The following is a 22,658-nucleotide window of genomic DNA, read 5'->3' on the forward strand; positions in this document are numbered from 1 at the left end:
CACTTCCTGCCTCCCTCAGCCTGGGGATAGGACGGAGGCCGGAAGGTGGAAGATGAGGAGATTCTGTGTGCACTCGGCAGGTCCCGGCTATCTGTGCCCTGTGTGCTGCCATTAATCCCCGCACCCTGGGGCTCGTGCTGTAGGTAGGAAGAAGAGGCAGAGATGATTACCCGTCTTCTCAGAATGGAGTCCCTATAAGTTTAATAACCCCTGCTGGTGCGTCTTGTTGCTCTGAGGTGCTGAGAGCAGGGCTCAGGCCTGGTTTGGATCTGAGCATCAGGCAGTGGTGACTTTTCCTTCTCACACCTGATCAGGTCTGAAGGCACATCAGGGTGCCAGGGCCCACCGGTTGGGAAACAGAGAAGTGCCAGGTGTTCTTGTACCTCCAGGGAGAAACCCCTCCCACACTCATCGGGGATAGCTGGGGCTCAATCTGGCAATATTACCTTGGGCCCTGCACCTCTCCCCCACACCCCCAGGATCAGTCCTGCTAAAAATAAAAAAGGTAGGAACTCATCGCCATGGTATGCAATGGAGCAAAACCAAGACCGGCTCGGTCTCTCCATTTTGACTTGGGCAAGGTTGCCGCCCTAGTAGGGGAAGAGTTGTCAGAATCAGTGATTCCAGTCTTTACACCCAGTGAAAATCCTTGTGTGCTAACCGCTCGCCTACTATGCGGCCTGCCCCAGGGGCAGCCATTAACTCCTTCTAATTACCACACTGTTAATGATTGTGGCTCCTTAGCAAAATAAGTGAAGTCAGGGGGCCAAGATGGTGGCCGATTGAAAGCTACGGTCTCGTGAGCTCCGTCTCTGCTGCTGGGTTTTTTTGCTTTCTACCATGCCATATAGCAAGAGAAAGGGTATGTTAAGGGAACGTGTCCTGGCTACTCCCCAGACCGGCCTTGGACCCCAACATCAGGATTTTCTCCAGGTTCCTCTGTGGGGATTGCCGGGGAGCGAGCGGCATCACTGCAGGATTTTCACACGTCCTTAAGGGCCTGGAGCCCCCAACAATGCCACGATTGGTTGGGAGAGACATTTGCCTGTGTTGTGCGGTCTGCGGGATTCGATGCTGGAACCCACGGGACTGGCTGGGGACGGGCAGGACCTATCCCTGCGGGTAGCGCGAGAGCCGGGGCAGGAGGTGCAGCAGAGAGAGTGTCGCTGTGGGGAGAATGACGAGCCTCGTCGGAGGGAGGTGGAAATGGAGGGCCCCCGTCCTGATTTCTGTACCTTTGGCTGTACCTTTGAAGAAATCTCTGGGAATGAAGTTCTCTCGGGGGTCGGGGAGCGCTGTTCTCCCATGTGATTACTTTGGACACTGTTTGGGTAGCTCTTGTTTCCTTAGAAAAGTGTATTTCTTCTTTAAGTTTCTGTGGCTTCTGATGTCCATCAGAGTATTCAGGTTACTGAGATTTTAGATACTACACAAAAAGAAAAACTTGAAGATCTGGTCAAGCGGGTTACCCAGATACCCAGTGTAGCTTGGTTCAAGGTGGTTTGGTGCATGCAAAGAAACTGGAAAATATGGAGAGCTCTGTTAGATATTTAAACCGGAGAGTGCTGAATTTTCCAATTTGGGGTTGTATTTCACCATTGGATCAGTTTGGATCCCTCTGAGGCAATCCCACCTATTGCCAAAGAATATCTCTTGCCTGTTGTGAAGCGAAGTGATCTACCTAATATCACGCTGGAGAATGCTCAAAGGGCTGTAGTCGGCCCTGATCTGACTGATCTGTTGGAGAATTCGGAAGCGATCCAGGTGACTAAGAGAGGAACTCTTTTCGTTTCTTTAATTTTTCCTGAAGACCGAGAGACTCGGTAATGAGATTATTTCTTCGTAACAGGCATATTTTATACTGGATTTATCCTGCTATCACTAGGGCTACACGAGATCGGCGGAAACACTTTTTAGCTATGGACCTTGGTGCACATTTATTGTCCGTTATCTAGGTAAGTGTATTTTGAAATTGCGCAATGTTAGATACTTGTATTTTGAGCCCTCTCCACTGAGGTTTTTTTCTGCATTCTCACAAATCATCTGTGGCTAGTGCTAACTAATCAGCTGCTTATACTAAGGGATATATGATGTTCTTTCTTATTTCTTTTTTCCGATTTCTTGGTTCTCTCGCTTGGATTGTATTTTGGTTCCCCTCTTTTTCTTTGTATCGGGAGGCTTACCAAGAATATAGTCTTTTCTCTTTTTTTTTTTTTATTTCTTTGTTATAAATCCTTTTGATGTTGATGGTATGCCTTAATTTCTGTAATAAGTCTTCTTGTGTTAAAAAATTGAAATGTCATTACAAATAAAGTTTAAAAAAAAAGTTGTCTGTTGGAGGAAGGGAAAGGTATCTACCATTTTTTTTGTTTTTAAGGAGAACTTCTCTGGAAGTGTTATACTGTTTGTGCATCCCGTATGATCTTGAAATCGACCTTTTTTTCAGATTGTGTAAAAATGTGCTGCTTAAACACATCCCATGTGTTAGGCAAGGAATGGTCGCGGACTGATGACATCATAGAGCAGGGTAAAAGGAAGCTCTTTATGTTATTTATTTAGAAACATGGATATTTCACCTTTTCCTAAGATAGTCTCAAGGTGGATTGCAGCCAAAGTATTTTTTTAATTGGAACTACAGTTACATTTGTGTAGCAATTTACAGTAAGCACAAGAGCATTGACCACTGCAAGTAATACGTTACTTATGTCCTGAGATACTTAAGCTTAGATTCTATATCCAAGTATATCAGAATAAGGCTCTTCCTGTTTATCTTATTTATTTATGTAATAGGTTTTGTAACCTGCACCCTTCCAAAGTTAAGGGTTGGGGACACTCAGAACATACATAAAGCAAACAAACACATAAAATCAAACAATAAAACATAACAACAAATGAAAAACCAGACAAGTGAGCCCTAGGCCAGAAATATCAGCCATCTATTGACATGAGCTAGCCAGAGAGATGACATGAACAGATCATATACAAAAACTATTCTAATAACTTAAACACATTGCAAAACAAGAATGTCTTTTAAAGTCTTCTTAAATCCTGTGAATTGCTGGTGTCCGAAGCCAGAGGGGGGGCAGGTAATAAATTCGATGCTTTTGGGCTTGCTGCAGAAAATGCCCTTTGCCAGGTCTCTGTAAAATATGCATAACAAGTTGACTGGACCTCTAAAAGCCCTTCTTGGGAGGATCTTAAGGCTCTCTCAGTGGTGCATAGGTTTGTAAAATGTATTAATCCAAGGTATATTCGGATTATTCTTTAATTTATGAATCAGCGTGGCAATTTTAAAATCAATCCTCCAGTGAACAGGGAGCTAACGCAGGGAACACAATACGGGAGTAATGCGTTCCCCCAATTGGGTCCCCCCTCAACAGCCGCGCTGCGGACTTTTGTACTATTGGAGCACACGTAGTGAACTTGCTGGTAGGCCCAGATACAGAGAGTTACAGAAATCATTGCTGGGGAAAATCAGCAGCTGCAATGCAGAGCGAAAATCTTCAGGGGTTAACAAAGGTCTTAGATGACATGGCATTCTGAATTTCTTGAAAGATGCAGTCATAATTGATGTCATTTGTGGTCGTATCGATAAATGTTTGTCCAGAATGACCCCGAGATTGCTCCCTGTTTTGTATTAGCTAACTTATGACCCTTAAATTCAGATAGTTGGTATATCAGCTATAGGAAATCTTCTTAAAGTAATAACCCATGTCTTACCAACATGGGTTAATGGGTTTTATTACATCTTTTACAGAAAATGCATTGTAATAAATATATTTTGCAGTTGTCTCACAGAAGAAAAATATATTTTCATGTGCTTTGTGAAAATGAATAGGGCACTAGTGTATCAAAGTAGCTTAAACTTGCACTTAACCAAGGTAAGGCAGTCTAACCATCCCAGCATTAATGAGATTAGATAGTACAAATGCAGTGATGTCTCTGGAAGGCTTGAGGCTTGTCAGTCTTCTTCAGGGCAAGCAGCAAGAGTTTAGAAATCTTTATTACAGCTGGTGCAATGCCAAGTTTCTTTGCTTTTGAGAAAAGCCGAGCCAACCAGCACATTAACGTGAGAAGTGAGGGACCCAATTCCATGGGATGCCCATTGGTGTTTGTTGGTGTGCTAATTCTTTGATATCTTTGTTCTCACCTTTTTAAAGGCCTTAATTTGCATATCTCGGTTTCATTAATGCAAGTTAAGAGGCTGCAAGATGAGCAGTGTGATTGGCCCAATCCATATGTTGTTGGGTTTTGTTTTGTTTTTTTTTCCTTCAAACTTCTGGTTCAGCTTGCGGGCAAACAGACATTAAACACATGGCTGCTGAAGGCATTCCATTGATAAGTTCACCATTTCTATTAAGCTGAAAAAGATGAGCCTGGCCGGCAACGTGCCTGTATGCAACATGGACAGTTGTTCTTTGTTCATAAAGATGATCAAGTATACCAGACTCTTTGGGATATGAAGCCGTGCTTGGTTGTAGCCCACACAAGTCTGTTAATAAGTTTATTTGAGCATTGCGTCTATGCCATGGAGGAGGAGACATAATCAGATATGAGTAAAGATACAAACTAGATTGACATGGTCATCTGGAATGTAGCAGAACTGGTCTGCTTGATAGATTCAGAGAGTAGGAGTAGAGAGAGATATTGATGCAGTTGCATACACATAAGGCAGATTGAGAGGAATCATTAAATAAAAAATCCTAATAATGTGGTCTGGGTGTTGAGAGGTCTGGTAGTCATTGCAAGGTCTCTGCCGTAGAATCTAAGAGAAGGGCTGGCCGAGTAGCCAAGCCTTGACCTGCTCCTTGAAGGTAAGGTAGCTTGATTCAAAGCAAAGGGGGTAGAGGTAACTTGTTCCATAGTTTTGGGGCATAGCAGCCTGAATGTATGAAGTCTTGTGGAAGTTAGTCTGACAGATTTTGGCAGTGGGCAGTGGTGGGAGGATCTAAGTTCTATTCTGGGAGAGTAGGAGCTGGGAGAGATGCTCAGCAGCCTGTCCAAGCACTGGAAGACTAAGCAGAGAGCTTTGAATTGTATCCTGTAATTGACTGGGAGTCAGTGCAGCTGTGATTTGATGCTTTGGCCCCATCCAAAATTCCGGCAGCCGTAATCTGTAAGAGTTGGAGGCGTTTGAGATTATATGGTGAGATGCTGTTAAAGAGTTGCAGTGGTCAATGCAACTGGTGATTAATGCATGCATAACGGTAGCAAGATTGAGGCTAATGTTCAAAGCTATCTACCTGGATAGCTTGCAGGTTATCTGGCTAAATGGTGAGTTTTGAATATCGCTGGTATTTATGTAGCTAACTTCTAACCGGATACGTCATTATCCAGCTAAAGGTTAACTAAACAAGAAAGGGGCATTCCAGGCAGGATGAGTTAGCCCAACAATTTATCTGGCTGAATTAACCAAATAAGCTATTCAGCTATCACCAGACCCGACTGAGAGGTGTAAAGTGACCTGGGAATTTGATCCCGGATAACTTTAGTCTTAAGCAGCTGTATTCAGAAAAAGAATAGAGTTGGTTAAGTGGTGCTCATCACTGCCCCTGCCCCCACCTAAGCTCTAAATCATGGGCTGGGCCTTCAGAACCCCCCCCCAGCCCCTCTCTCAGGATGTAGATTGGCAAGGTTAAAGGGGCGCAGGCCCTGCGTCCATCCCTTGCCCCCCACCCGTTCCCCAGTAGACCAAATTAGCCTTCCAGTGCTTCTCTGCCTCTCTGCAACGTAGGCTCGGCACCTCTAGTGTTCCTGTGAGCAATAGCAACGAGCCACCATCAGGGCTGAAGATTTCAATTTTCAAGGGGTCGGAAGGGCAGGAGGGTGAGGGTTAGGATTAGGGAAACACTGGAAGGCTAATTTGGTCTACAATAAACTGAACCAGCAGCATGGGTGGAGGCCAGGTCTGTGCCCCTTCAACTCTGCCAATTTATATTTTGTGAGAGATTTGGGGGGTTTCTCAGATTTTACCACTATGGGGGCTATTTTCAAAATGACCATTTGGCCTTGGTGTGACTATCTTGGACTATGCTTTTTTAGCGATATGTGTTCATGCATACATTATAATTGCACAGTGCTGTCTAGGTTTTCATGCTATTTACCTCGGGTGCCATAGAGTTTAAAAAATAAATGTTAATAAATAAATATCTTAAGGCTGGGCATTAAGGACACAGTAAATGAAATTTTAAATTTTCAAAGACAATCCCTCTCTGCAGAGCTACAGTGGGACCCAGAAAGCTGAAAAATCTGGTTTTCCCCCCAAAGGCAACCCTGCATACAAAAAACACCAGGTCTTTCTCTTAAAGGGCCGGTAAAGCTGAAATGACTGAGTTCTTGCATGTGGTGACCTATAAACCTGCAATACTCGTGAAATATGAAATCTACAGAGCTGAAAGCAGGCGTGCCAACGTGTTTCCTGTGGAGGATCCGCCCTGACTATGAAAGAGAATTCTAGGACAGATAATAAGAACCCTGCACTTCAAAAAGATATTTAAAAAAAAACAAAAAACCAGGCCAAATTACAAAGCCGAGGGTGCATATGCCTGATGTGTTGTCCTTGAATGGAGAAGCCTGGAGAATGATCTGATAACCCTGTAGAAATGTATCAGAAAGTCTTATCTGTAGCTGTCAAGGGATTTTGTTCTAGATGACTGGATACATCCCAGAAACATTTAGGACATTTAGAAGAAGGATAGGCCCAGGCCACGCTGGCAGGTCTTGGCTTTTTTTTTCAGCTCCTGCCAAGGGTTGCCAGAGCTTTAGGGACTGCCGTCCAGTTTTCTAGTGAGCCATTATTGATGCCCTTCAAAGGCAGGAGAACATTTCGTGGAGCCCTGCGGATCCAAGCGGTGAACCAGAAGCACCGGCCGGGGACGTTGTGTCCAAGAGGCAGCACCGTTGCTTCAGCTGAGTGACACAGTAACACTTCCTGCACCCCGTCGGCTTGCGCTGTGGCAGACATGGAAGGGTTGTGGAGCGCCAGAAGGGAGGAGGTGAAAGAGATGAAGATGCAGAAAGGGAGGAAAACTGGAAAAGGCAGAAATGGGAGAGGAGGGAGTGGAGGGTAACGAGAAGAAGGTGTGTGATGAAAGCTCCATATCTTTTCCCAAGACACCAGTGGCTGTCACATCAGCATTGTGTGGAGAGGGCAGACATCGGATACAGGTCATATTCCAGGGGGTAGACGTCGCTATACCCATGCCTTTCTTGCCTATGTCTCTCTGAAGTTTAGGAAGAAGTGATGCTACCCTGGGGGTACCAGATGGCTCCAGGTCATCAGCTCTGGCTTTGTCCCATTGCATTTATGGACTCGCAGTTCTGTTTTCCTTACATAACCAGAAATGTAAGCCTGTGCATGCTATAGAGACAGACCAAGACCAGATTTTCCATAGAGACAAAGGAGCCTACCTGAATGGCACCACCCTTACCTGTTAGCACCGGGCCATCTCTGAAGCTTGGTGTTGGTACTGTGCACTCTCATTTGAAAGATCCCTCGTTTGATCCCCAGGTCATGTCTTCTGCTCCCCGGGGCTGGGGATGCTGCAAAGTCAGTGTTCACAGTCCCCAGAGGGGGGGTGCAGAGGAGTTGTGGGCATTGTTTAAGGGTGACACCTGGTAGCCAAAGTCAGGGCCCTTGATTGCAAGCTTCCGGACGGAGCCCCAGTGCATGGCCCCCAACCCATGTTCATCATTGCAAAGACCAGAGAAGACTCGTGGTACTGTCCCTAGTTCTGACTGAACTGGGGCCCCGAAGGAGCAGGAGGACCTCTGGCATTTTGTAGGGTCTTGGGGCTTAGATGAGGCCAGCTGCCTGGGGAATGCTATGTAAGATAAGGAATATCCCCCCCCTCCTTTCAGTGGAGGCTGATCGTACACTGCACGATGTGTGGGTCTCTCGTCTATCAGCCTGTTACAGGCCTCCTGGAAACGGAGAGCGTGTATGGACTGATAGCCCTTCATAGAACTGGTTTGGGGATACGTGTCGTCATTTGAAAAGACCCGTTAATGAGCGTGCAGCGACGGGGGCTGTTCTGAGTCGCAGGAGGGCAGAAGCAGGGTAAGATTGTAAGAGAGTGCCTTAGGGGAGGCACAGGAAGCCTTACAGCTGGCTAGCCCTGTGTACGTTTGTGACTTGGATGTAACACACACAAACAGTTTGATAGCTGTCTTTTTTTGTTTGCTGACAGATATTTCCTAATTTTCCCTCAGCGTGCGTGCGGGTCTATCTGAGGGAAGCCATGGTGCTTTGTGCCTGGTTTTTCTATGTTGACTTGCGTGGCTACTGTAAAAAAAAAAAAAAAAAAGTTATTTTCTGTGATATTGAAAATACGCGCAGAGGCTGATTTGGCTTCCTGCACACATCCCTCCCCCACCCCCATCTCTTTTCCAGATGTGGATGTTTTCATTGCGGGTTAAGTATCTTGAGTGATGAAGGGGTAGAATTTGGAAACTAAATTGCAAGGATACCTTGACTTCCCCCCCCAGCCACCACCAAAATATTCCTGAGCAACAATTGGTCTAAGAACCCAGCTCATTCGCACAGGTCAGCGGTTCCCGAATCTTGTCCTTGTGACTCTACAGCCAGTTGGGTTTTTGGCTTATCCACAATGAAATGTGCGTGAGATAAATTTGATATAATCAGGTCCCCGGGGTATGCAAATCTATCTCATGCATATTCATCATCTGTATCCTGAAAACCTGGTGGGGTTTGGGAAAGACCGGCATATTTTGCTTCTCCAGGCCAGGTCGTGGACATGGAGGACTAGAGAGTGTGGGGGGGCAGGAACCTTTCACCTCTTCCCCCCCCACCCCCTAGCCCCATGCCCCACTTTTGTCCATGCTGTCTCCCTTCCTCTTGTCCAGTGCTATGTACACAGATGGCCTGTTCTAAATAGGAAATGAATTGCTCCCCGCACCCTGCTTAATTGCTGTTGGTAAGCAGGCGATGTTCTGCACTCAGGTTAGGGACTGGAGCAAGAAGATCTCGAACACCGTGTACCTTGCAGGTGACGCGATGCTTTCAGGTCCGTAACAAGCCGGTCTTTTTGGACATTTTCAGAGCCATCTTGCAAACGCCAGGTTGCCTTTTTTTTTTTTTTTTTTTAATGTATTTAATTAAACCTGCTTGCTAACAAGCAGGAAGAACATTGAATCTCCATCGGATCTAATAAACATGAAGTGTAGGAACAAAGAACCCATTCATGAATACTCCATTGCACTCCTGACTTTTATAAAACAAGAAAGCTACAAGAAAAGTGCCTTATGTGCCTTTTAGAAGTAGGCCGGCGCCCTGCACGCTACATGAGTTACTGCAGTGTGCCTTTCTTTTTTTTTTTCACTTGTACTAAATGACTGCATGTCATGATGTTCTGAATGAATAGCTAGTATGGACCCAACCCAAAACGCCATATCAAAGCTCGAAAGCGATACCCCGCTGTGAAAGCAAGACTCTGTAGCAAAGGTCCACGGCTCACACGTGTAATGTTCATCGGCGTCCATGACGATTGGAATGCGCAAGGCGAGGATTAGAAGACATGAGGAGCCGCGTTTCGACCTTTGCGGCCTGCGTCCGGTCGCACTGCCTCAGGAAAAACAGAAGATGGGGGTCGGGGGGTGGGACCTGCACCGCCTCCCTGCCCTCTGCTGAGAGTCAGACCCTGGGTGACGTCAGAGAGGGAGAGCATCCAGTGTGCTGTGCTTCTCCACGTACCCGCACGGTACTTAGACACGTGGGTCGTTTCATGTCTTCGGGGCTTTTTGGATGTCTTGTCATTGTTCTGTTTTTTTCATGTTGTGACCTTTCTCCCGGGGCGATGAATGCGTTGTTGTCTCTTGAGGTTTCCGGCAGGACAGGCTGCGCATCGGAGAGTGCTCCAGCCATGCTGTACCTCGGAAAGGTCGACGACCAGCGTGAGGGCGATGCACAGACGGGACAAAGAAAGTGGTGCAGTCTGCACCGAAAAGAGACTTAAGGAGCTCAGTGTGCCTGCCCTAGAGGTGAAGAGAAACGAAGGGGATATGACAGAGATGTTCAAATAAAAAGGTGCAAATAATCCACAAGAAGCGAAATCCTTTTATTTTTTTTGGAGAAAACAATTCTAGAAGAAGGGGTTACAATATGAGGCTCTGAGGACGTAAACTCAGGAGTAACATTAGACAATGGGAGGTGGATCAGCCTCCAAGGTGAGTCGGGGAGAGGAAAAACTAACAAAATTCAAGAAGGCCTTCGATATGCACCCAAGATCCCAGGTTTGAAGGAGCGAAGGGGAAGAGAGAGCTCAGCTTGGAGCGTAAAGTAATGCAGCAGGAATTGAATTGCTCAGGCCGACTTCATTTCTGTTTCACTGGATGGCGCGACGACCGCATGGATTCCCGTGGGGTCCCCTTGGTTTGCGCCAGCGTGTTTTTCTGGTTTGCCAGGGTTTTTGCCTTCCCGAGTCACATCCACCCATCAATGCTACCCTCACAAAACAGAGAGCATTAAGCATAGTCTGAGCCTACACCCAAATCAAGCTCCTAACACCGTGACGAGCTCTAGCCCAGCCAGCAGCATTAGCAGAAGGATGTGCAGAGACCGTTTCAAGAATCCCTTCTCCCCACTACAGAAATAGCTCTTTGCTCTAAAAACTCTCATCCTGCAGAAACTGTGTTCCTAGACACAGTCTGTTCTTTTCCATGGGAGTAGACCCAAGGAACACAGTCTTCCTAGTTGATGGAAATAGCTGCTTTTATTGTAAAAGCATTCCATTTATAAGAACAGCTTTTGTTCCATCCTATAAGATTGGACCTCTATGTGCAGAAGCTGCTTTATCTGGTTCTACGGCTGTTCTTGTAATAGGACTGCACCCTGTCCCCTTCTCCTCTGAAGGGCTAGAAGTAAGAATTGAATCAAAGCCCCAGAGCACACAGGGGACAATTTTGAATAAACCACTCAGTGGCAAGATAATCCACCATATTGTAGCCAGATAGATTTAAGCTGATTTTTAGCTGCAACCAGGCTGGCTAAGTTTGGTTGAAAATTTACCTACATTTAGCCAGCCATACCGTAGCCGGGTAAAGTTATTCCTGCTCTTTGTGTTCTTGGACGGAGCCAGTTCACTAACTGGCTAGTGCTGAAAATTCAAGTTTGCTGTTAACATATCACCCCCACCAGCTAAAACACCCGTCCCCGAGAAAGCCTTCTATTAAAGTGGCTAAATATAGCTGTCTCACAAAAACAGGTAACTATCATGTGGCCGTTGAGGGGAAAAGGGGGATTTTCAGCCAGTCCTATCTAGCTGAGAAGCAGCACATTTGTCAGAGACACGAAAGCGGGCCTTTTCGGTTATAGGTCCTATTGTATGGAGCTCATTGCCCACTGAGCTGCGTAAAATCTCTGACTTGAAATTATTTCGTAAGTAGTTAAAAGCTTATTTGTTTTTAGAAACTTTTGGATTGTAGTATTTTCTTGTATATTTGTATGCTTTTCATGTGATATGTTTTATTTTATGCTTTAAGATATTAGTTTTTATAGATATGAATTTTGTTTAATTTTGTTGTAAACCGCCCAGCACAACAGGTTTGATGTGGGCAGGAAATAAATGTTTTTAAATAAATAAATAGCTACCTCAATTCCATAATTAGGCAGCAAGATCCTTTTGAAATTAACAAGTTTTCTATAGCAACATTTTTCCTGTGGTTATTATATATTTTTTTTTTTTACAACTTGAGTCACCTCTGAAGAAGGGACATGTGTGGTCATGAAAGCACATGAATCCCAATATATTTTTGAGTTGGTTCAATAAAAGGTATCCAGACTGTTTCAATACAATAATCAAAAAATCCCAAAGGAACAGTCCCTCATGGTAGCTCACAAATGTCCATTTAACAAAATGTTATTATTTATCAAAAAATTCAAATTCACTTATAAAAAACATTTAAAATTTGTTTTCTTTTAATCTAGCATATTTCCTTCAATATAACATTTTTCTTTCAATACAACAGTAATAAAATGTAGTATAACCCCTCAAAGCACACACGCTATCATATCACACACGCTCATTCATACCACACAACCCCTCCCAAACTGCAGAACTCTTCCCCCAAATTTTTACACCCCGAAGTCACCAATATTAGTTACACCCATTGCCCGAAACAAACATGATTCATCTTGAAGACTGCTTAATATGTTCCCAAATTTCTCACTTTGCAAACAAACTGAAAATTCAAAATTCACTTTGCAAACGATCTGGAAATAATTCCAAGTTCCTTCCTAGCAGTTCAAACAATTGTAAAGCTCTCCTGGGGAATAATCCTCGTTCAATATTTGGGGGAAGAGTTCTGCAGTTTGGGAGGGGTTGTGTGGTATGAATGAGCGTGATATGATAGTGTGTGTGCTTTGAGGGGTTATACTACATTTTATTAATGTTATACAGAAAGAAAAATGTTAGATTAAAAGAAAAATTTTGTTAATGTTTTCTATAAGTGAATTTGAATTTGTTGATAAATAATAAAATGTTGTTAAATGGACATTTGTGAGCTACCATGAGGGACTGTTCCTTTGGGATTTTTTGATCAATAAAAGGTATCACAACCTGCAGGCGTCCTGCTGGGAGCTGTACAAGCCAGGACTGGGCCCTACACAGGAGTCACCTGACCTGTGTCAGTCGGGGCTGCAGGCTGGCTCTGTGTTTTTCCGCCTCCCCAGGTCACGTTTTGCCCCCATTGCAAGCATGGAGATGTAGACCTGCTTTTTCTTAGGAGAGCAGTCGGAAATACCACTCCAGGCATTCAGCAGGGGATAAAACCAGGACTGGCTCAGCTGTTGAGGGGAAAAGCCATGGGGCCAAGTGTCAGTGATCTGGATGTGGATCAGATGAATCGATGATATGTCAAAGATTAATTTGGTAAGAGAGAAGTTAGCACTGTGTAGCAGGGGTTGAAAACAGTCACACCGAGCCCGTAACACTGCGCCTCAGGCGGAGTTTGTGTGGCTTTTTTTATTTTTTCGCCCTGCCGCTGTGCATGGCACAAAGGGGTCCTGTGCTCTCAAGGTAAATACCATCTGGCTTTGGATTTAGGAGAGAGCTGTTCTCATTCAAGCAGAATAAAGAGCTCAGTTTCTCGGGACGACAGCGTTCTCGGTGTCCTGGGTTTTAGAAAGCGCATGGGTCGGGGAGGGCAGAAAGCAAAATCTGATTGGCTGTAAAGGATTCTGAGGGGTGGAAAGTTACGTTCTTACCCATTGCTACGTCACCGCTTAGGGTAAAAGAAGAACAATGCCAACGCCCCCTTTCTCCCCCACGACCAAAAAATGCTTAGCTAGGGCAATGAATTGAGAAAGGTGTGGGCAGTAAAAGGCAAAATGAATTATTGCAAGTTCCACCCAGAGCTTTGAGTTTGTTTGTTTTTAATGCTTTGAAAGGCGCGTTCATTCGTGTGTGACAGAGTTCAAGTACGCTCAAGGGCTGTCCTCATTATAATGTTTGCCCCATATTATAGTAAGTACAACTTTTTTGTGTGCAGGAGTAAAATAGCTCCAAACCTGCTTCATGGCCCTTTCATGCCGCGCGCAGATTGCCTGCTGTGGGGGATAATGTAGAGTTTTCCGGCATGCGCTTCATTTCAGCATAGGATGAACTGAAAAGGCGGCATCCCTCCTACGGTGAAAGAAGACCCGACGTTCATCGAATACCCACCGGGCTTCTGCAACCAATTCTGCAATAATGGAAAAAAAAAATTCCATCCTTTACCCAGGGATCAGTGCTCTCCCACCTCACTCTATCCACCAATATCTTTGTACTCTTGAGAAAAAAAACGGAAATACAGATCTTGGTAAACACAAGTCTTGTCCGGTTTATGAATGTACTTGTCTCTTATTGCGTAAGAGACACTGCCTCACGTTGGTGGGTTGAGAGTGATTCTGTTTCTGAAGGGACAGTAGAGATGGCTTATTTGACAGGCCATCCTATGCTGGTTGGAAGAGTCCTTCTGTCTCTGGCTGCAGACGCAGTGAGAGATGCTTCTTATGGCTTAAGAGATGTCATCTTGCCCTAGTTGTATAAAAGAACCATAAAGCTGATAGCTGCTGTCAGCAGTGAAAATATTAATGAATTGCAAAACCCAACTTGCCTGTAAAATGCTTCAGAGAGTTTTTATTTTTACCTGGCTATTCCTGTTGCTGCTTTGGACTTTTGGCTCAGTTTCTTTGGGCACAATTTTATGAGCCTTCATTTAGCAACTACCAGGGGAATTTTTTTTTTCCTTTCTTGTGTGTCCTCTTGAAGCTCATTTGGCCTGCACATTGTAGCCGCAGTCTTCGGCCAGGGGCCACCTGCAGTCATGGGCTCTAAATCTGGACCACAGAGTGTTGCCGTCATGTAGTGCCTGGGACACCCCCCCCCCCGCCGCTCAGGGCCCGTGAGTGCCGCCTCCATAGCAGCCCAGCCCTTGGCTAGCTTGGGGAGCGGAGGGGTCACGATTTGGAAATCGAGCCCAGGCCTCTCTTATAATTTGAAAATTGATTCTGCTGTATTTATTATAGGGTACGGTTTTCTTTATTAAAAAAAAAAAAAAAAAAAAAAAAGCTTCCTGGGGGTTGTGCGTATGGCGGAGGCTTGGAGTCTGCGTAACTTATGTTTCTGCGGTTGTAAGTTTCTACTTCCCCCCTCCCTGGTTGTTCCATCTATTTATATTTATTTATGTATAAACCACAATATTCAGTGTCGAAGCGGTGTACAAAATAAAACATCCATAATAAAACCAACAATCGAAAAACATTCTTTTAGTGAAATAAACCCAAGAACAAAAATGAACAGCGCAAAAAACAAATAAGGGGAACAATATTCCAGACAAAATTGCAACAACTTAACTCTCAAACCAAAGCAGCTGGCAGTCAAACTGTACCAGCTAAGGCCTGATTAAACAGACAGATCTTTAGCTGTTTCTGGAAGGAAAATGCACAAGGTTTCCCTGTGAAGTACAAGTACTGGACCAGCGATGGAGAAAGTCCTGTCGCTTGTCTCCCTCTGATATTTTGTCACAGTTGTACGGAGTGCCTTGCCTTTCCCCCATCTAAGGAAGACTGATTTGATTTTGCCCTGCTGCCGTTCTTCATGCATTTGGGACCTCTTCACGGTTGTACTCTGCGCTCATTTGTAGCCTTCTCGCCTTATTGTGGGCAGGGCGGTCTCTGTTGCTTCTCTGTTCTGTAACACCCTCTGAACTCAGCCGCTGCGAGAGGGAGAGATAAATACATGATGATGATGATGATGATTATAGCTATTTTACCGATATTAATGAAACTCCTGTGTATATTTGCTGCATTTATTGCAGGACTGTGTTCTAGGTAGTTATTGGGGAGGTCTTACCTGGGAAGGGGAGCTTCTGAGTTTGTATTTTATGGATTTATTTATTAAGAAATTTTATATACCGTCGATCCATGTGTAGATCACAACGATTTACAAAGTGGCATTCATAGTTATGACTCAACAAACAAATAAAGATTGGTAATGGAGCTGGTATTCACAGGCAAGCATTAATATCTATCGAGTGAAATTTTCTAGTACATATGACTTGATCTAGTAAATATGGCAAAGCGTACTAAAACGAAATGATGGTTTTCACATCTTAGGGGGTTGTTTTGGGAATCTCGCATTCTCTCCTTTGATGTATTCTTCATGATTCGATTATTATCTCTTGTCCTTCTTGTCTTTGTGGTTTTGCATATTCTGATGTTTTTAAGTTAAATTATATGTGTTTTTGAATTGCCATGTTTTTATTATTATTATTATTATTATTATTATATTGGTCCTGCCCTGAGTGTATTTAGCTTATTTATAAGACCATTATAAGTGAAGTATTTTAGTAATTATTTGTATCAGACTGGACTGAAGCATGCGTAAGAGGTCATGGGTTGCTGACTTGTCATAGATGTTGCAGATATAGGCTGTACTTCGCTTCGAGCTGTTTGATAAATGGAACCAAACAAATAAATACTCTGTATTTATTCACTCACTTTATATCCCCTTCCAACAATAACTCGGAGCTTGTAAGCCCTCTCTTGCTGGTCTCTTTCTTCCCTTTCTGTCTGCTCTGCTGCTCCTCCTAAATGTCTGGGCAAACAACCTGAAATCTTTCCTTCCTAAGTCTCAGATTGAGTTCCCTTCCTCCTTTCTTCGCTCCCATTCTTACTGCTGCTAAGGTTCTTTCTTCCCTGTCTGAATTATGTCAGCTTTGTCAGTTGTGCCTCAGGTGCATCCCGGCCACCGTGTTTTGTACCTTGCGCTGAACCTTTTCGTACTTAGCGCCTCGGACAAAGGTGCCGGATGTAGAGTACATCGCAGCTGACAGATGCAGTGAGGGGTGTCTCTTATAATCTAAAGAGGAGTCTTCTCCTGGCGGGCCCATGGAGCGAGGCAGGGGGCCTCTGTGAGGGGTCTTCTCCTGGCGGGCCCATGGAGCGAGGCAGGGGGCCTCTGTGAGGGGTCTTCTCCTGGCAGGCCCATGGAGTGAGGCAGGCGGCCTCTGTGAGGTGTCTTCTCCTGGCGGGCACATGGAGCGAGGCAGGGAGCCTCTGTGAGGTGTCTTCTCCTGACGGGCACATGGAGCGAGGCAGGGAGCCTCTGTGAGGTGTCTTCTCCTGGTGGCCCATGGAGCAAGGCAGGGGGCCTCTGTGAGGTGTCTTCTCCTGGCGGGCCCATGGAGCGAGGCAGGGGGCCTCTGTGAGGAGTCTTCTCCTGGCGGGCCCATGGAGCAAGGCAGGGGGCCTCTGTGAGGTGTCTTCTCCTGGCGGGCCCATGGAGCAAGGCAGGGAGCCTCTGTAAGGTGTCTTCTCCTGGCGGGCCCATGGAGCGAGGCAGGGGGCCTCTGTGAGGAGTCTTCTCCTGGCGGGCCCATGGAGCGAGGCAGGGGGCCTCTGTGAGGGGTCCTCTCCTGGCGGGCCCATGGAGCGAGGCAGGGGGCCTCTGTGAGGAGTCTTCTCCTGGCGGGCCCATGGAGCGAGGCAGGGGGCCTCTGTGAGGAGTCTTCTCCTGACGGGCACATGGAGCAAGGCAGGGAGCCTCTGTGAGGTGTCTTCTCCTGGCGGGCCCATGGAGCAAGGCAGGGAGCCTCTGTAAGGTGTCTTCTCCTGGCCGGCCCATGGAGCGAGGCAGGGGGCCTCTGTGAGGAGTCTTCTCCTGACGGGCACATGGAGCGAGGCAGGGAGCCTCTGTGAGGTGTCTTCTCCTGACGGGCACATGGAGCGAGGCAGGGGGCCTCTGTGAGGTGTCTTCTCCTGACGGGCACATGGAGCGAGGCAGGGGGCCTCTGTGAGGTGTCTTCTCCTGGCGGGCCCATGGAGTGAGGCAGGGGGCCTCTGTGAGGAGTCTTCTCCTGACGGGCACATGGAGCGAGGCAGGGAGCCTCTGTGAGGTGTCTTCTCCTGGCGGGCCCATGGAGCAAGGCAGGGGGCCTCTGTGAGGTGTTTTCTCCTGGCGGGCCCATGGAGCAAGGCAGGGGGCCTCTGTCAGGTGTCTTCTCCTGGCGGGCCCATGGAGCAAGGCAGGGAGCCTCTGTGCTGGTTGCTGGACTCTGTCCCGTGAGAATTCATCTGGCCATGCGAAGAAAAGGAGAAAATTAAAGGTCAGTTAAAATATTAAATTCAGGAATGCCTGGGGAAAACCAAAAGGCCTTCCATGGCGTAGGGAAGGGCAAGGACAAGGGGCAGACTGCGTGGAGCAGGCGGCCTTTATCTGTCGGTGACCTCTGTGTTTCTGTGAAGTTATAACAATTCCAGCAGTTCAGTGTTTTCACCAGGAAAGCCTGCCAGCGTGAGCGAGGAGCAAACCTTTGGAAAAGCCATCCTATATCTCTTTATGTTTGTAGTAAGATGCTTTTTACGTTACTTGCTGGGCACATAACACAGTCCAGACACTTGATCGACCTTTGTCTTAAAAACAAGACTGGAAAAAAGAAATTCCCCTGCCTCACACAGTGGAATGGTCCAGTTGCCAGTCCAATACATAAATATAGTTCAGTTTTTTGGTAATTATGGGGGTGGTGTAGTATGCTTGGCTGGGAAAAGCTGGTGTGTAATTTTCTATGGATTAGCTGTCTTGGCATTGCCTACGGATCTGCTGTGTTTATTGACTTTTAAAAATAAATTGGAATACATTAAAATTACTCTTCTGTCCTTTTGCTGTATTTTTTTAATGCAGAAATACTGGGCCCTGTTTGTAAACCCAAGGCTGACTTGTGGTAATGTGCTGTGTTTGCACTCGGATCCTCAGGAGGCTTGTGTGAAGGACTTTATTCAGCTAGAAATAGCTCAGCTTCTATGTACTGCCCCAAAGAAAGATACCCAGCTACATAAAAGTTAGCAAACCTTTTCTCCAGAGCTGCAAAGTGACGGAGTCTCCGGAGAGAAACCGTAGGCCAATCCTGGCTTTCTGACACCCCCTTTTGATGCATTCTGGTAGATCAAGTGTTGATTTTGAGTGTCCACAAACATAATCAGGGACCTACCTGGTCCCTATAGCTCATGTAGAAAATCATTTTTGGATGATTCTTTTGCTAAGTATTATTATATCTTATAAAAGATATAATAATACTTAGCATTTTTATAGCACCACTAGATATATGTGATGAGTCTTCAGGTATAATTCCCTGTCTTAAAGAGCTTACAGTCTAAGGGCCTGATTCATTAAGGTATTTTCCCATAGACACAGAATGGGAGAAGAGCCTTAGTGAATTAGGTACTAAGTTTGTCCTGGAGGCAGTGGATGGTGAAGTGACTTTTCCAAGGTCACAAGGGATATTTATGGGAGAGGCCGGATTTGAGCCCTAGTAAGCGTTAGCCCACGCCTTCTCACAACCCATGGGGAATCCATTCGCCTTGAAAACCAAATCAGCTACTTGTGTTCTTCTCTACACTTTTTACTTCAAATGTTTAAAAAACTCAACAACTTACAAATAAACTATATTAAGATAAAATAAAAGGAACCCTAGGGAGCAGCAGAGCCAAGAAACCGTTAAATCAATATTCTTCCAGGTGGTCTTTCCACCTTAAACTGCTCCCATCTGGTCAATTCAGCTCTGTTCATGAGTCCAAAATCCACTGGGGAAAAAAAATAAACCTGGATCTGGTGATCATTGTTTGTAAAACAAAAGGCTCTGTTCTCGAGGAACATCGGCCATTTTCATTTCCTGCTTTTCCATCATTAATTTAATTAAAGACGGAGAAACGTTGCTAGAGGAGAGTCAGACTGGAAGCCCCTCTGTTCTTTTAATTAAGGCGAGTCTCACCGAGCCAATAAGGAAGTCCTCTGGAACCGCGCCACTGAGGGCAGCGAGAGCCTCCTCCGGGGTTTGTCTGATCAGGAGGGGCAGGGCTGCAAGCGCCGGATCCCCTTTAAGAGGTTGGACCAGTCCGATCGGTTCTGGGACGGGCGCTGGTGAAGATCACAAGTCTTATCTGCCTGTTCTCCCTTCCCGAGGCAGTGCTGCGGGGTCTCAGGTGATCTCCGGCTTTACCCCGCAGCTTCCCACTGCTCCTCTGAACTTGTCCCTTGCTTTCTGTCTACGGCAGCTGCTCTGTGTAATGTATGTAGTGCTACGAGAGGTGCTGCAGGGCTACACAAATACACATAAGAAACCCACCCTTCTCCATAAACCTTACAGGTCTCTTCAAGGTACACCGATAACACAAATCAGGGGTTTCTTAAATGCCATACCCTTTCCACCCCCTCCACCCCCGGACTTGGAAGGGCTTTCTGTGAAGAAATATTTTCCTAATGTTGCGCCTTCATCTGCCCCATTTGGTCTTCTGTCATGACCCAGACCTTCCTTAAAGACAAAAGAGCAGCGTGGCACAGTGGATTCATCCTGTTCTTTTGGGCTTTGCAGCTCAGTTGGTACCAGGGATGGGATCCTGGCACCATGAGCCCTGGATCACAACTAGCTGAGGTATTTCCCCTCTCCTTCTGACGTATCCAATCTGGCCATTGCGCTGATAATCCTTCTACCTGGGGTGGGGAGGGGGCCTTAACACCAGGGCTCCTTCCAACCATGGGTCTTGAATTTGGCCACCAGCTCTTACCCTTGAGCGATGACCACAACATCTCTCCCTCCCTGGGTGTAGAAGACCCAACTCGGGGATTGAACTGGGGTCCTTCCTCTGAGCCATCAGGCCAGCCTGCTGTTTGTCTTTGTTGAGATTGCTTGACGTCAACCATTCCTTCAGACAAGATCAAGTGTTGTGACTGACAAAATACTCTGTAGAAGAATCGAGAGTTTTGAGGTCAGTGTGGAAGGCAGTAGTTGCCTTGATGACACCATCAGACTAGAGCAGCAAGCACATTCATTCACCAATGGAAAAGATTAAGTCTCTTGGGCTGCAATAGAAACGAACCTTTGACTTCAGGCAGTGGGATGCTCTGTTGGTCAATATTTTCTGCTTTAGAATCAATATTGACTTCACTGGCTATTCAGCCTTCCTTAGTATATGGGTGTGTGTGTGTGTTCTCTTTTTAACTGGGAGTGCCAAGTGTAAATGTATTCACCACCCTGCCTTCTTTTTCCCTGCCCCCCACTGCTGCCCAAAACCCATCACCTCCGCAATGCACCCCGTTCCACACTGGATAGGTGGCAGGACTCTTGGGTTTCCTGTGTTGCTCAGGGGCCTTCTGACTGAGCAGAGCTGTAGCCTTCAGACCCAGATTTTCTGCCTGTGTGTTCCTCTCTGTTTTTGCTCAGTCGGAGCTTGATGTGTTCTGGTTCAGCTCATTGGCACCCTTGAGTCCCTCCCCGCCCCCCCCCACCTCTGTTTCCTCTCTGACTTCAGCACATACCGTAACAGTTACTTATGAGGACACGTCTAGACCCATTGACGCTGTTCTAAAACTTCTGGCGCTGGCGGCGGTACCAGTAACCTGGTGGCATTGCTGTACCCGTGACACGAACATGTCGGAACCACCTCAGTGCTACAACTTCCTGCCTTTCGTCAGGCAATGATAATTAAAGAAGGAGAGAGCTCGGGGCTCTCTCTCCAACCTGACTGGAAGAATCCTCCCCACCGCTGGAACAGAGCAAGGGCTGCGAGCCCGAACAAAGAGAGGCCTGTGCCGTGTCAGCAGCATGAGGGCTGGGAGGGTCAGCAGAGACGTCAGTCCTAGAAAGCTTTCGTCTGTTCTGAATTTCTTTAGGCTTTGTGTACGGCTAATAATTCTGAAAAGATGATGAAATCATGGTTTTTGACAAGGTGAACTGAGGGTGGACTGGGCCGGGAAGAGTTTGCTGCACCGCTGCTGTTTGACTTCTGCTTCCAGTTTGCCTCCTTGGCTTCCACTTTTGCTCTTATTCGAAGATCGTCTTCCTTTTTTTTTTACCCCACTGTAGTTCCTTAGCACTCTTCAACCTTGGTGTGAAAAAGTGCTTATGTGCAAATTAACGTCATCTGTCTCTCTGGATCGAAAAGTGAAATTTTAAGGGGACAGAGCCCAGGCTTGGCACCGCCTTTCCCCTAAAATGGCATCGATCTGATAAGGATGAGATCATTTTCAAGAGGGTCAAAGTTGAAATGTGCTCCAAATCGAGGCCTATGCATGATTCGCCCTCCCTTATTTCTTCTTCTGTATTTTTTTGGAGGGTGGAATAAAAAGGGTTATTCCTTGTGGGCTGAATTTGCAAAAGCGTTTACGGGCACAGAGCCTGGTTTATGCCTGAAATGGGCTTCTGAAACTTTACCCAGGATTTGAACGTGCAAACGTGTACACAGAAGAGATTGCGCGTGTACTTTTCCACGTGCTGCAAAGAGGTGTTCCTGGGGAGAGGGAAAATAATAGAATTGCGTATTTTCCATTTTTGGCAGCATGCCCTTTTAACCTCCGCTCCCTAGCAGGTGCAAATGCGTGCGCTAAGAGTATGCGCGGTTCCGCTCATTCTGAAAGTGGACTTAATCCCCCAGCACCCCATTAGAAAACAGGCCTCCTATGACCTCCTCCCCTCCCTATAAGTTTGCTTATCGGCTTCTAGCGCTCAGTTCGCATTTTCGACAGCTTGAGTTCAGGTACATTGCGCCAGACCCAAGAGACCGCTGCCTGGCTCTTTCCCATCTGCCATAAGAGGGGAGGGAGGAACCCGTGTAAACGCCATTTATTCATTCCTGTCTTCTGATATAAATACCTATTTCATTTTTTTTTTAAATTTTTACACAAGCGTGCCCAATGAGAACTGGAATGCCGTGGCGTTGTTTTGAGGTCGTGCGATGCCTGTGGTCTTCACTTGATCTGTGCTGCTGATGGGGCAGCAAAGGTAGATTTGAAGGTCCAGTGTAGTCTCGGCCCTAGTGATGAGGGTGACCGGCCGGCTTTCTTCTAGCAGGACAGGGCACATCCAGGCCTGGTTTTAATCTTCCACTCCCCCCCCCCCCCCCCCCGGTCTCCTTTACTTGCATGGAGCTGTGGTGCCTGTTTTCTGTCAGGGGAAATCTGAATGACACTCCTAAAATTAGGCCACGAGCCCTTTGATAGCCCCAAAGTGTTGGTTCAAAACTGACTCTGCACTGCTTCAGTGCTCTGACCATTCCAAATATTCATTCTGGCAGGTGCATTTCCACGAGGAGATTGTCTTTTTTTTTTTCTCTCCTTTATTGCTGTTCTTCAAAATAACTTTAAAAGTCTGGTCATCCCGCCTGGCAT

The 22,658-nt window shown here is 46.2% G+C and overlaps 1 protein-coding gene and 1 long non-coding RNA gene across 2 annotated transcripts in view; one reads left to right on the forward strand and one right to left on the reverse strand.

The window, feature by feature from the left end:
• The window catches only part of WNK4 (WNK lysine deficient protein kinase 4), a 185,154-nt gene that overhangs the window by 68,240 nt on the left and 94,256 nt on the right, over nucleotides 1–22,658 (forward strand). The gene's annotated exons all lie outside the window — the stretch shown is intronic.
• Nucleotides 14,755–21,011, reverse strand: LOC115073743. Its single transcript, XR_003852092.1, has 3 exons — nucleotides 20,811–21,011; nucleotides 20,060–20,235; nucleotides 14,755–15,213 (listed from the first exon to the last, which is right to left on the reverse strand). It is a non-coding gene; the product is annotated as an uncharacterized LOC115073743 (long non-coding RNA).

This window comes from Rhinatrema bivittatum, chromosome 12 (assembly GCF_901001135.1).
Source record: "Rhinatrema bivittatum chromosome 12, aRhiBiv1.1, whole genome shotgun sequence".
NCBI lineage: Eukaryota > Metazoa > Chordata > Amphibia > Gymnophiona > Rhinatrematidae > Rhinatrema > Rhinatrema bivittatum.